Source organism: Periplaneta americana, chromosome 8 (assembly GCF_040183065.1).
Source record: "Periplaneta americana isolate PAMFEO1 chromosome 8, P.americana_PAMFEO1_priV1, whole genome shotgun sequence".
Taxonomy (NCBI): Eukaryota; Metazoa; Arthropoda; class Insecta; order Blattodea; family Blattidae; genus Periplaneta; species Periplaneta americana.
The window spans coordinates 114,861,085-114,872,154 of NC_091124.1; the positions used below are offsets into that span (position 1 = coordinate 114,861,085).

The 11,070-nt window shown below is 40.6% G+C and overlaps 2 non-coding genes across 2 annotated transcripts; one reads left to right on the forward strand and one right to left on the reverse strand.

Annotated features, from left to right (window-relative positions):
- Positions 1-9,692: 9,692 nt before the first annotated feature.
- On the reverse strand, positions 9,693-9,764 carry TRNAD-GUC (transfer RNA aspartic acid (anticodon GUC)). Its single transcript has one exon. It is a non-coding gene; the product is annotated as a tRNA-Asp (tRNA).
- Positions 9,765-10,247: 483 nt separating this feature from the next.
- TRNAD-GUC (transfer RNA aspartic acid (anticodon GUC)) lies at positions 10,248-10,319 on the forward strand. The gene has a single exon. It is a non-coding gene; the product is annotated as a tRNA-Asp (tRNA).
- The last annotated feature ends 751 nt before the right edge of the window (positions 10,320-11,070 follow it).

Genomic DNA, 11,070 nt, shown 5'->3' on the forward strand with positions numbered 1-11,070 from the left:
GCCCTTTTTAAATTTAATATTGTCCATATTCCTGGGAAGGATAATGTTGTGGCGGATTGTTTATCACGAGTTTTCCAAGAAGAGGCCTGTGGGGGAGGAGCAGTCTAATATTCCGGTTAATATCTTGGGGCAGGTCCCTTTTACTTTTGAGAGCCTCCGGTAGCATCAAGCAAACGATCAGGAGTGCATTGATTTTGGCACCAGAATAAATAACCAGGACTCTAACGTTAGAAATTTTCGGATGGAAAAGGGATTGTTAGCTTATCATCCCGCTAGGGTAAGAAAGAGTAGGGTATTTATCCCGAAAATGTTAAGATCCATTATATGCCATTACTTTCATGATTCAATGTTGGGAGTGCACTTAGGAGCAACAAAGACTCTTCATCGGATTTCCAAGGAATTATTTTGGCCTAAGCTGAGGTCATATGTCCGAGAATACGTCATCAAGTGTGAATTCTGTCAGAGTGCCAAGCCTCCTTCCAATACTCCGGTCGGTCTATACTCGGCAGAAACTGACTCCAGGCCTATTCAGATGCTATTCATGGACTTTGTGGGAACTTTGGTACGAACTCGTAATGGGAACAAAGTAATATTGGTTATAGTTGACGGTTTCTCTAAGTTCGTTTGGTTCTTTCCGTTGAGGAAAATGACGTCGAAATCAGTGATTAAGATTTTGAATCATCAGGTGTTCGCTCAACATGGTATTCCGGAGTGTATCATTATTGATAATGCGACCGTGTTTAATTCTAAAATGTTTAATGACATGTGTTTTCAGTGGAGGATTAGACGTGTAAATACTTCTCCTTATTATCCTCAACCGAACCTGGTGGAAAGATTCAATAGGAATTTTAAATCCGCCCGAATTGTATTCCATCATGATCACCAATTAGCCTGGGACGAGCAACTACATGCCCTTCAGATGGGTTTCAATTCGGCTTATCATGAGGCAACAAAATCCACTTCTGCTGAACTATTTTTGGGAAGAAGTTTAAATCATCCCTTACAATTGCAGTGGAGTTGGAGGAGCCCATGACACAAACTGAGATAGAGGCCCAATGGCGCCACGCGATTCGAAATTTTCGAGAAGCCAGCTGAAAGACTGCCGCTCGATTTAATGCGACCCGCCAACCTCACAAATTTCAGATGGGATATAGAGTTAGAGTCATGCTCTTTCCGCAAAGATCAGCTCCGAACCAAGTTTCGGCGAAGTTAATGTTTAGGTGGTCCCAACCTTTGGTTATTTCTAGGTATCTTTCTCCTGTTACTGTTGAGTTACGTTGTCCAGATACAGGCTGCCTACTTCGAAAGCGTATGTCACACACTTAAAATTAACCCAGAGAGAGGAGGAATTTGACCATACCAAAGTTAAATATTCTTTGTGTTCCTGAGTCCGGGGGCACATTGTGTGTCCTCGTTATTTGTTAATTTTTTTTTTAACTTGTTGGTGATTGTTTATTGTTATTGAGTGTAAGGTAAATTTTTTATATCTCTGTACTATATCTCTTTTATATATATTTGGAGATTAGTAAGACGGCGTTTCCATTTCCTACTTTCCTTTTAATTACCCTAATTTTCCCTTCTATCGCCGACCTTATTGAGTGCTGTCAATGATGCTGATATCATCGCGGTATCATCATGCATCGAGGATTTGACGAGCGGGCACTCGTCTGGTTATGGCCGGGTCGCCGAACAGATGCTGGAGACGCCCGGTTTCTATTCTGCGATACTTGAGCCTCTTCACCACTCGAGGTGCGAATTGTCTCGGATGCTTTCTGGGCCATTCGCACAATTGGATCCACACGTATTCCGGATTCACTGCATCTTTATCTACGCTCGACATTGCCTTGAATAAACAGTAACCACTGGTTTATGGGGACCAGTTGGGAGCTGTGTCATGATCCAAGTTGCTGTTGGTACTTTGGCATATCTTCCCTCACCTAGTTGCGGTCCGTCGAGCAACGCCTGGTTTATGGGGGCCAGTTTGGACACAGGGGTCCAGTTATGGTGATTTACAGCCGCTGGCAGGATGTGGGCAGGTCAGGATATGGATTCCAGAGCATGGTGCATTGTTATTGGAGTAGCAGGAGTTCCTCCAGGGGTGGCTGCTGGAGTGCAGTCATGAGGGCCCGGGAATCTTCTCGGACCTCAGTTTGGCCGCTGGGAATCGGAGGGCCGGCGTGCCCGGTTTGGGTATGTGGACTTCATCCCAGTTCTTGGAGCCTGACTGTTGCCGCGCGGGGATAGCGTGGTATACCAGAGCTCCGCTGGATTTCACCCATCGTACATATTTAATTTCAACCGTTGGTGGCCCACCGGTTGAAATTCAGCGTAGTGGGGGAGAGTGAGCCGCGCTCGACGCATCAGCGGATCACCTCGTTCACCATGTCGCCGACAGAGCCCGTATCACTGGCATATCGTCCATAGCGCCATCTTTTCCCTTCCATATTCTTATCTATATTCCTATTGGCCGGCTAGGATTTTGAAACAAATGTGAGAGAGAGAGAGAACCGAGTTTTCCTTTTTACCCTCAGTACTACAGTTAATTTCACTCAGGAATCCGACATTGCGTAGTAAACTACACTCAGGAATCCGGCCTCGACTTGTTAACTTCACTCAGAAATCCGACGTTGCGTAGTAAACTACACATAGGAGTGCGACCTCGATCAGTTAATTTCACTCAGGCATCCGACGTCGACTTGTTAATTTCATTCAGGGATTCAATGTTCTTCAGTTAATTTCATTTCACGGATTCAGTCGACATATACAGGTTGTTTAAAATATGGGGCATAATTTCAGGTATGTATTTCCCACATGTAGACAATCAAAATAGTTCATTACAACATGTGTCCGGAAATGCTTTATTTCCGAGTTATGACCTTCACAACATTGAAATTCACCGGAACGTTTTTCTTTCCGCAGGACGTTGCCGTTAAAGGAGACATTAAGAGGGCACTCTGACAGTTCATTCCGAGGCGAAGGTTACATTCAGTGTTGTGTAGGCGTTAGACCGTGCGACATATATTCAAATCAAGAGCTGGCAGAGATAAACTTCATGTACGGTAAGGCGGACGGCAATGCTGCGCTGGCTCGTCGTTTGTACCAGGAGAGGTACCCACAGCGACAATGTCCAGATCGGAAGACATTTGTACGTCTCCATTACCGTCTGTGCGAGTATGGAAAATTTAACTCTCCTGGTTTGGGAAGGGGACGACCAAGATCTACAACTCCAGAAGTACAGGAGGAGATTCTGGAGGCTGTGAACATGACTCCTTCTATCAGCACACGAAGGGTAGCGTTGCAAGTCAATGTTCCTCATACGACTGTCTGGAGACTGTTGAAAGAGTATCAATTGTATCCTTATCATTTACTACGTGTACAGGCCATGTCACCAGCAGATTACCCTGCACGAGTTAGGTTCTGTCAGTAATTCTTGCAGCAGTGTGGTGTAAATCCGAACTTTCCTGCCTTAGTATTATTTACAGATGAAGCACAGTTCACACGAGATGGCATAACAAATTTTCACAATCAGCTTGTATGGGCGTATGAAAACCCACGTGCAACTGTTCCATCTCATCACCAGGTGCGGTTCTCCCTCAACATGTGGGCCGGTATCATTGATGATCGATTAGTTGGACCCCATGTGCTTGTAAACAGACTTACGGGGCAGGCGTACACAAACTTCCTGGAAAACACCATACCTCACGTTTTAGAAGACACTCCACTGATCAATCGTCAACACATTCACTTCTTGCATGATGGCGCTCCTGCACACTTCAGTCGTACGGCTCGCTGGTACTTGGATCGAAAGTTTCCTGATCGATGGATAGGTAGAGGTGGCCCAATTGCTTGGCCTCCACGCTCACCTGATCTGAACCCTCTCGATTTCTACTTGTGGGGCCATTTAAAATCATTAGTTTATTCGTCTCCGGTGTCTGATTTGGAATCCCTTCGGAATCGAATTGTGGCATGTTCTGAGGACATACGCAATACTCCTGGAGTTTGGGATCGTGTTCGCAGGTCAATGAGACATCGATGTGAGGTCTGTATTCAAGCAGGAGGTGGACATTTTGAACATCTTCTGTAATGACAACGACCTGCGGAAAGAAAAACGTTCCGGTGAATTTCAATGTTGTGAAGGCCATGATTCGGAAATGAAGCATTTCCGGACGCATGTTGTAATGAACTATTTTGATTGTCTACATGTGGGAAATGCATACCTGGAATTATGCCCTGTATTTTTAAACACCCTGTATAATGTTGTATTGAATGCATTATGAAATAGCTAGTTAAAATTACGAAGTTGTCTGCTATCAGTTACATTTGCATACGATATATTTGCTGAAGGGTTTATGAGAATATTCGGTTGTGGTAATGTCTGGGCTCGTGTATCAGATTTTGTGAGATTAGTAGACGCGCCGAGTTACGTCGTATTGCTGCATAGTATGTTGCAGTGTAAGCGATGTGGTGTCGCGGATTCATTTTTGCGTGAGTATTAGGATATACAGATATTGTATTATACGTCGTATCCAAGTTCCAAGCTAGTCCGGCGGAATTGTGAATGACAGTTATTGGTTATATCGTGGTAAACTTTGTAACGAATTTGTATGTTAAAGTGTTTTCTTAGTGCTTCTACTTTCTATTCCAAATTGATTACCACCTTCTAGATGATTCGACATATACAGGTTCAAAAAGTTCCCGGAATTTGCTAGTATCATAGAAACAACGTACCTTAAACACTATTCTACAGCATTCCCTTCAAAATAGTTGTCTTCCGCAACAACACACTTTTGCCAACGCGTGTAGAGTTCGTGGAAGCAGGCCTGGAAGCCATTTTGTGAAACCCGTCTTAGTGCTCTCGTCGCGTTTGCGATAACCTCCTCAGCATTGAATCTCCGTCCTTTCAGATGACTTTTGAGACGGGGAAACAGAAAGTAATCAGGTGGTGAGAGATCAGGAGAGTATGATGGGTGATCCAAAGCAGTTATGTTGTGCCTGGCAAGAAAATTCTTTACAATAATTGCGCGATGAGCAGTTGCATTATCATGCATAAGGAACCAGTTGTTTGCTACCCACTTTTCTGGACGTTTCCTTCACACTGCGTCCCGGAGGCGACGGAGGATTTCTACGTACAATTCTTTCGTTACAGTACGACCTTCTGGAATGAACTCATGGTGGATGAGACCCTGAGAGTCGAAGAAATCTTCCAACATAACTTTGCCTTTGGAAGTGTCCCTAGGAAATTTTTGCTTCCGAGGAGATATTTTCGATTTCCACTCAGATGACTGTCGTTTAGGGACTGGGTCGTACAAGTAGCACCAAGTTTCATCGCCAGCAATAATTTTGTTTAAGAAATCACCATCTTCATCAGCCATACTGATCATGTCCCCAGCAAGAGTCATTCTTGTTTCTTTCTGTCCTGCCGACAACATTTTCGGAACTAACTTCTGAGACACGTAATGCATGTTGAGATGCTTGTGAAGAACATTGTGTACACTTCCGACTGATATTCCGACCTCTGCTGCTATCTCTTTTATGGTTTTACGTCGGTCGTCCCTCACAACATTACTCACACGCTGAGCGATTGCTTCATTTGTTGCAGTTGTTGGTCGGCCGCTGCGTACATCATCTTTGATGCTATCGCGGCCACCAGAAAAGCGTTTATGCCAGGCATACACTTCAGTTTTTTTCATTGCTGCTTCGCCATATGCTTCTTCCAATAATCTTAATGTCTCTGCAGGAGTTTTGTGTAACAAAACACAGAACTTGATGTTTGTACGTTGCTCTTGGACATAATTACAAAATGCGACGAACAAACAAAACACTATGACAAACAATTGCCTACAACTCAAAACCAACAATCGCCATTATCAACAAACTTTAAGGAAATGACATCATGAATGTTACCAACAAAACAAATGTATAATATTCTTTGTTATATATTTAATACGAAAAATGGTAGTAAAATTCCGGGAACTTTTTGAACCTAGTAATAGATCTGTGTGTATTGAATCTTAGTTTGTTATTTACGTGCATACTGTACATTAATTTGGGGTTATTTTGTTTTATATATATATACATTTCTTTTCTCTCTCTCTCTCTCTCTCTCTCTCTCTCTCTCTCTCTCTCGGGTATTATGTTTATTGTGATAGTACAGAGATTTATAACATTCAGAGATTGTAATTAAGAATCAATTTTTACTTAATTATGTCCATATTGATCAGGTGTGTAACTGTTTAAGTTGGATCGTTTCCTTGTAAATTATTGAGGTAAGATCTTGAGCCTACTAGTTGGATTTTGACTGCCATTTTTAGAATCTAATTGGGCACTTAGTGAGTTTGTCGGAACCGCTGGACATTCATGTTAAGTTTTATATGTGGGTTGAGACTTTGTGAAAGTGTTCTAGGGGGGAGTGTTTTAACCACTTCCCTGATTATCCCGAGTTAACTCGGTTTGCTAACTTGTGTCAAAATTTATTAACCCGAGTTAACTCGTTTTAGTCCCTTTTTCGCTGCTAAGGATTATATCCCGAATATATACGTTTCCATTCTTTCATTAACCTTTTCCTTACTAGATGGCTACAGAAATTAGTGATATTGCTATATCTGGTGTTGTTTTTTGTACTTCTTCCTTGCGAAGTGGAATTCTAGCTCATATATCATTCACACACAGTAGTGAGTAGATGCTAGTCAGTTTTGGAGGTTTCTGTTTGTGTTTAGTGTTTTTTGTGCTGTTTTGTGTAAAGATGGATCAAGTTAGTGATTCCGAAACTTTTGATCAGGAATATATTCCTGTAGAAGATTAGGAAATGAAACATCGGTATCAGAAGACGAAATTATAGACCAACAAACAAATTCAGATCAGTTGATGTCGCGTCTTTTCGACAGAGGCACCATTTTTTCTGCACCTCCGAGGTCCCCATTCCCTGAAATTTTAACATTGTTTCTGATAACGATAATTATCAATTTTTTAAATTATTTTTTAATAATGACTTCATGAACATTATATTCGAGGAGACGATTCGGCACGCTAATAAGTGTTCACAGAATGCTGAAAATAATTCGTGGCGGCCTACTACAGACTCTGAAATACGTGTACTTTTGGGCATAGTGATACTGCATAATATTATTCACAAACCTGAAGAACCGATGTACTGGTACAAATATTGAATGATGCTACACCATTCTTCCCAAAACGCTCTCATATAGGAGAGCAGATACTACTGTCCGGAATTCAATGTGCCACTGTGCGTAACACCTTGCTTTCAAGTCTATTACACAACAGGCAACATTTAACGTCTTGATAACAGCACTGGTATTGTACCTCATAAATTAATCCATAAAAAAACATAAGTTGGTAAATAATTCAGGAGAAAATCAAACTGGGACAACTACCAGAGCCGGAATCAAGGTGCACGAGATAACTCGGGATAATAATTCAGGTATGAATGTATGTCTATTTCATAGTCATCTTTAGGTATGTAAGGAAATTAGTGATGAACAGTGATTCTGCAATATTAAATTACCTCTTTACGAAAATAAAAAATATAACACTTTTTTCACAAAACTGGTACAATATATAGTAAGGGAAGAGGTTAAAAGTTATGAACTTAATATTTTTGCAATTTGCCAATTGGATTGAATAATCATTTCAGAGGAATAGTGGCAGTTATTGTTTAATGGATCGAAGGTTCTGGACATTATTGATTGTTGTATTTGACGTTTATTTTTTCATAATTTAACCTCATACATTCATGTTTTGTTCCATCAAATTATTTATATATTTGTTATTTATTATTTGTTAATTATATTTGTTATTATAAATTCACACTGTTTATTCTGTAAGTCTTCCACTGCGCACATCCCAATTATCCGATGTACCAATGCCATCTGGCGAGTAACATCTCGATAGTGTTGAATATTGGGAAGAGAGATAAGTAGTCATTGGTTTTATGATAATATATATATATATATATATATATATATATATATATATATATATATATATATATATATATATATAATTAAATTAGTACTTTGAATATTACAGCAATAACTACTGTATAATAATAATAATAATAATAATAATAATAATAATAATAATAATAATAATAATAATAATAAAAATAATAATATAATGTCTGAAAGTAGAAGACACCGGTAGTTCACGTTCACAATTAAAACGAATTTGAGGGAACGAAATCTGAAGTAAAAACACGGAACTGAAAACAATCAACTTGCCACAGTAAATGAACCAGATGAAGAATGTAGTTTGAAAGCAAAATTATTAATCTAACAAATCCAGACTTACGAGAAACAAAATTGTAAATTCCATTAAATCACACTGAAAACTTGCATATTATTATTTAACAGGTCATCAACAAATCTCAAATAAGACTGTAATATGCTTGGCATGTTTATAATCTTCGTACTAAATGAGTAATGCAAAATTAATCAAAGAATTTTTACGATACAGAATGCTTAGTAATGAAAATATTCATCATTGCGAGCCGAACCTAGCGGCAGAAATTGTAATAACGCTTCTATGCGCCAGCTTGCATAATCTAGTAAGCAACGCTCCTGACGCACTCTATAAACTGTTCAGTCGCCATTGCCAAATGAATGGGGGACGCGGGAAAACGCTGCTTGCAGCGAACTGCGAGTAGAACGCTGCAGTCCCGCCACATAGGCGGGATTGTTCGCTGCGGTGTGAGTGGATTCATAACCCGCTGTAGTTACAATAATTCGCGTCGGTTTCGCATTCGCTACCGCTCCCGCGTCGGTGTGTGCAGACCTTTAAGCCGTAAGCACACGCGCTGGGGTAAAAAATACCCAGGCGTAATTTTTTTTGGTGGCAACACTGTCCATCAATTTTAAATTAATCCCGCGTTTTCGGTATCTTTCTTTCAGATCTTTTTGCATTGTTGTACATATGATTGAGTTAGTTTTCTTGTGGCTGTACAAGTTTATACGTGTATATATAAAGACCGGGTAAGAAATACCCCGCGCGTGTGCTTAAGAAGCAGTAGTAGCTAATAATTTTTGTAGTGTTCCTTTTGTATTTTCCATTTTAAAATGGACTTAGAGTCTAGACAAAGTCGTCAAATAGTAGGCTGGCAGGATGAAGACGAACAAGAAATTATTCAAGATGTATCGGAAGATGAAGATGATTATATTTCGGAAAGTGAACATAACACCGATACAGAACAGGAACAGGAAGAAGAGAGTAGCGATGACGACTGTGACGACAACGCTCCACTATCTCAGTTTACTACTTACAAAGGTAAAGATGGGACTTCTTGGAGGAAGACTGTACCACCTCGGGTTAAGACCAGAGCGTGCAATATAGTTACTCACCTTCCGGGCTGTAAGGGACCAGCTCACCAAGCAAAATTACCACTAGAAACCTGGTCAAGTCTAATAGATGATAACATCGTAGATGATATTGCCAAGTACACATATATTTACATCGGATCTATCCAGAACAACTTCGTTTGAGAACGTGATGCTTCGATAACTGATCCGACTGAGATAAAAGCACTTTTTGGTCTGTTATATTTCGCTGGTGCACTGAGGTCAGCCAAAATCAACGCTAAAGATTTGTGGACAATTGATGGAACAGGAATTCCTTTCAAATCAAGATTTCAGGTATAACTCCCTGTAAAGTTGATTTGAATAATTTCGAGGGAAAAATTGTTCCGGAGCCGGGTATCGAACCCGGGACCTTTGGTTTGACGTACCAACGCTCTACCACTGAGCTACCCGGGAACTCTAACCGACACCGATCCAATTCTTCCCTCTATATCCACAGACCTCAAAGTGGGCTGACAACCGTCAAGCAACCAACTTCGAGTGCACACTAACTCCGTGTGACTTAAATTGTGGTTTTCTGTTAACGAACAGTGACGTGTATTATGCAAATCAAGATTTCAGGTATAACTCCCTGTAAAGTTGATTTGAATAATTTCGAGGGAAAAATTGTGGTAGAGCGTTGGTACGTCAAACCAAAGGTCCCGGGTTCGATACCCGGCTCCGGAACAATTTTTCCCTCGAAATTATTCAAATCAACTTTACAGGGAGTTATACCTGAAATCTTGATTTGCATAATACACGTCACTGTTCGTTAACAGAAAACCACAATTTAAGTCACACGGAGTTAGTGTGCACTCGAAGTTGGTTGCTTGACGGTTGTCAGCCCACTTTGAGGTCTGTGGATATAGAGGGAAGAATTGGATCGGTGTCGGTTAGAGTTCCCGGGTAGCTCAGTGGTAGAGCGTTGGTACGTCAAACCAAAGGTCCCGGGTTCGATACCCGGCTCCGGAACAATTTTTCCCTCGAAATTATTCAGGAATTCCTTTGTTTCCAGCAACAATGGGAATAAACAGATTCTTGTTTCTTTTGTGGTGTCTTCGTTTCGACGACATTGCTACAAGAGAAATTAGAAAAGCGACTGATAGACTCGCTCCAATAAGAAGTGTTTCTGACTCTATCATAAAGAACTTCCAGAAAAGTTATACGGTTGCTGAATATTGCACTATCGATGAAAAATTGGAGCCCTTCCGAGGACACTGCTTATTCAGACAGAATATCAAAAGAAAACCAGCCAAATATGGCATAAAAATATTTGGACTAGCTGATTCCCGCACTTTCTATGTGTTGAACTTGGAAATATACTGTAGTATGCAACCAGAAGACTAATACCGTCAATCAAATTCTCCATCTGATGTGGTCAAACGGCTGATTACTCCTGTTAGTGGAACTGGAAGAAATGTTACGTTTGATAACTGGTTCATGAGTGTGCCACTTGCCAAAGAACTTCTCAGTGATCACAACTTAACATGTGTTGAAACTGTAAGACTAAATAAACGTAAAATTCCTCCTGAATTTGTGCAGAAAAGGCGTGAACAATTTTCCAGTATTTTTGGAGTCCAGGATAGACTGACTCTCACTTCCTATGTTCCAAAACCAGGAAAAGTTGTTCTAGTAGCTTCCACTATGCATTATGATGATGCAATTGATCCAGACACCAGAGAGGAAAAGAAACCGGAAATAATGTTTCACAATGGTACTAAAG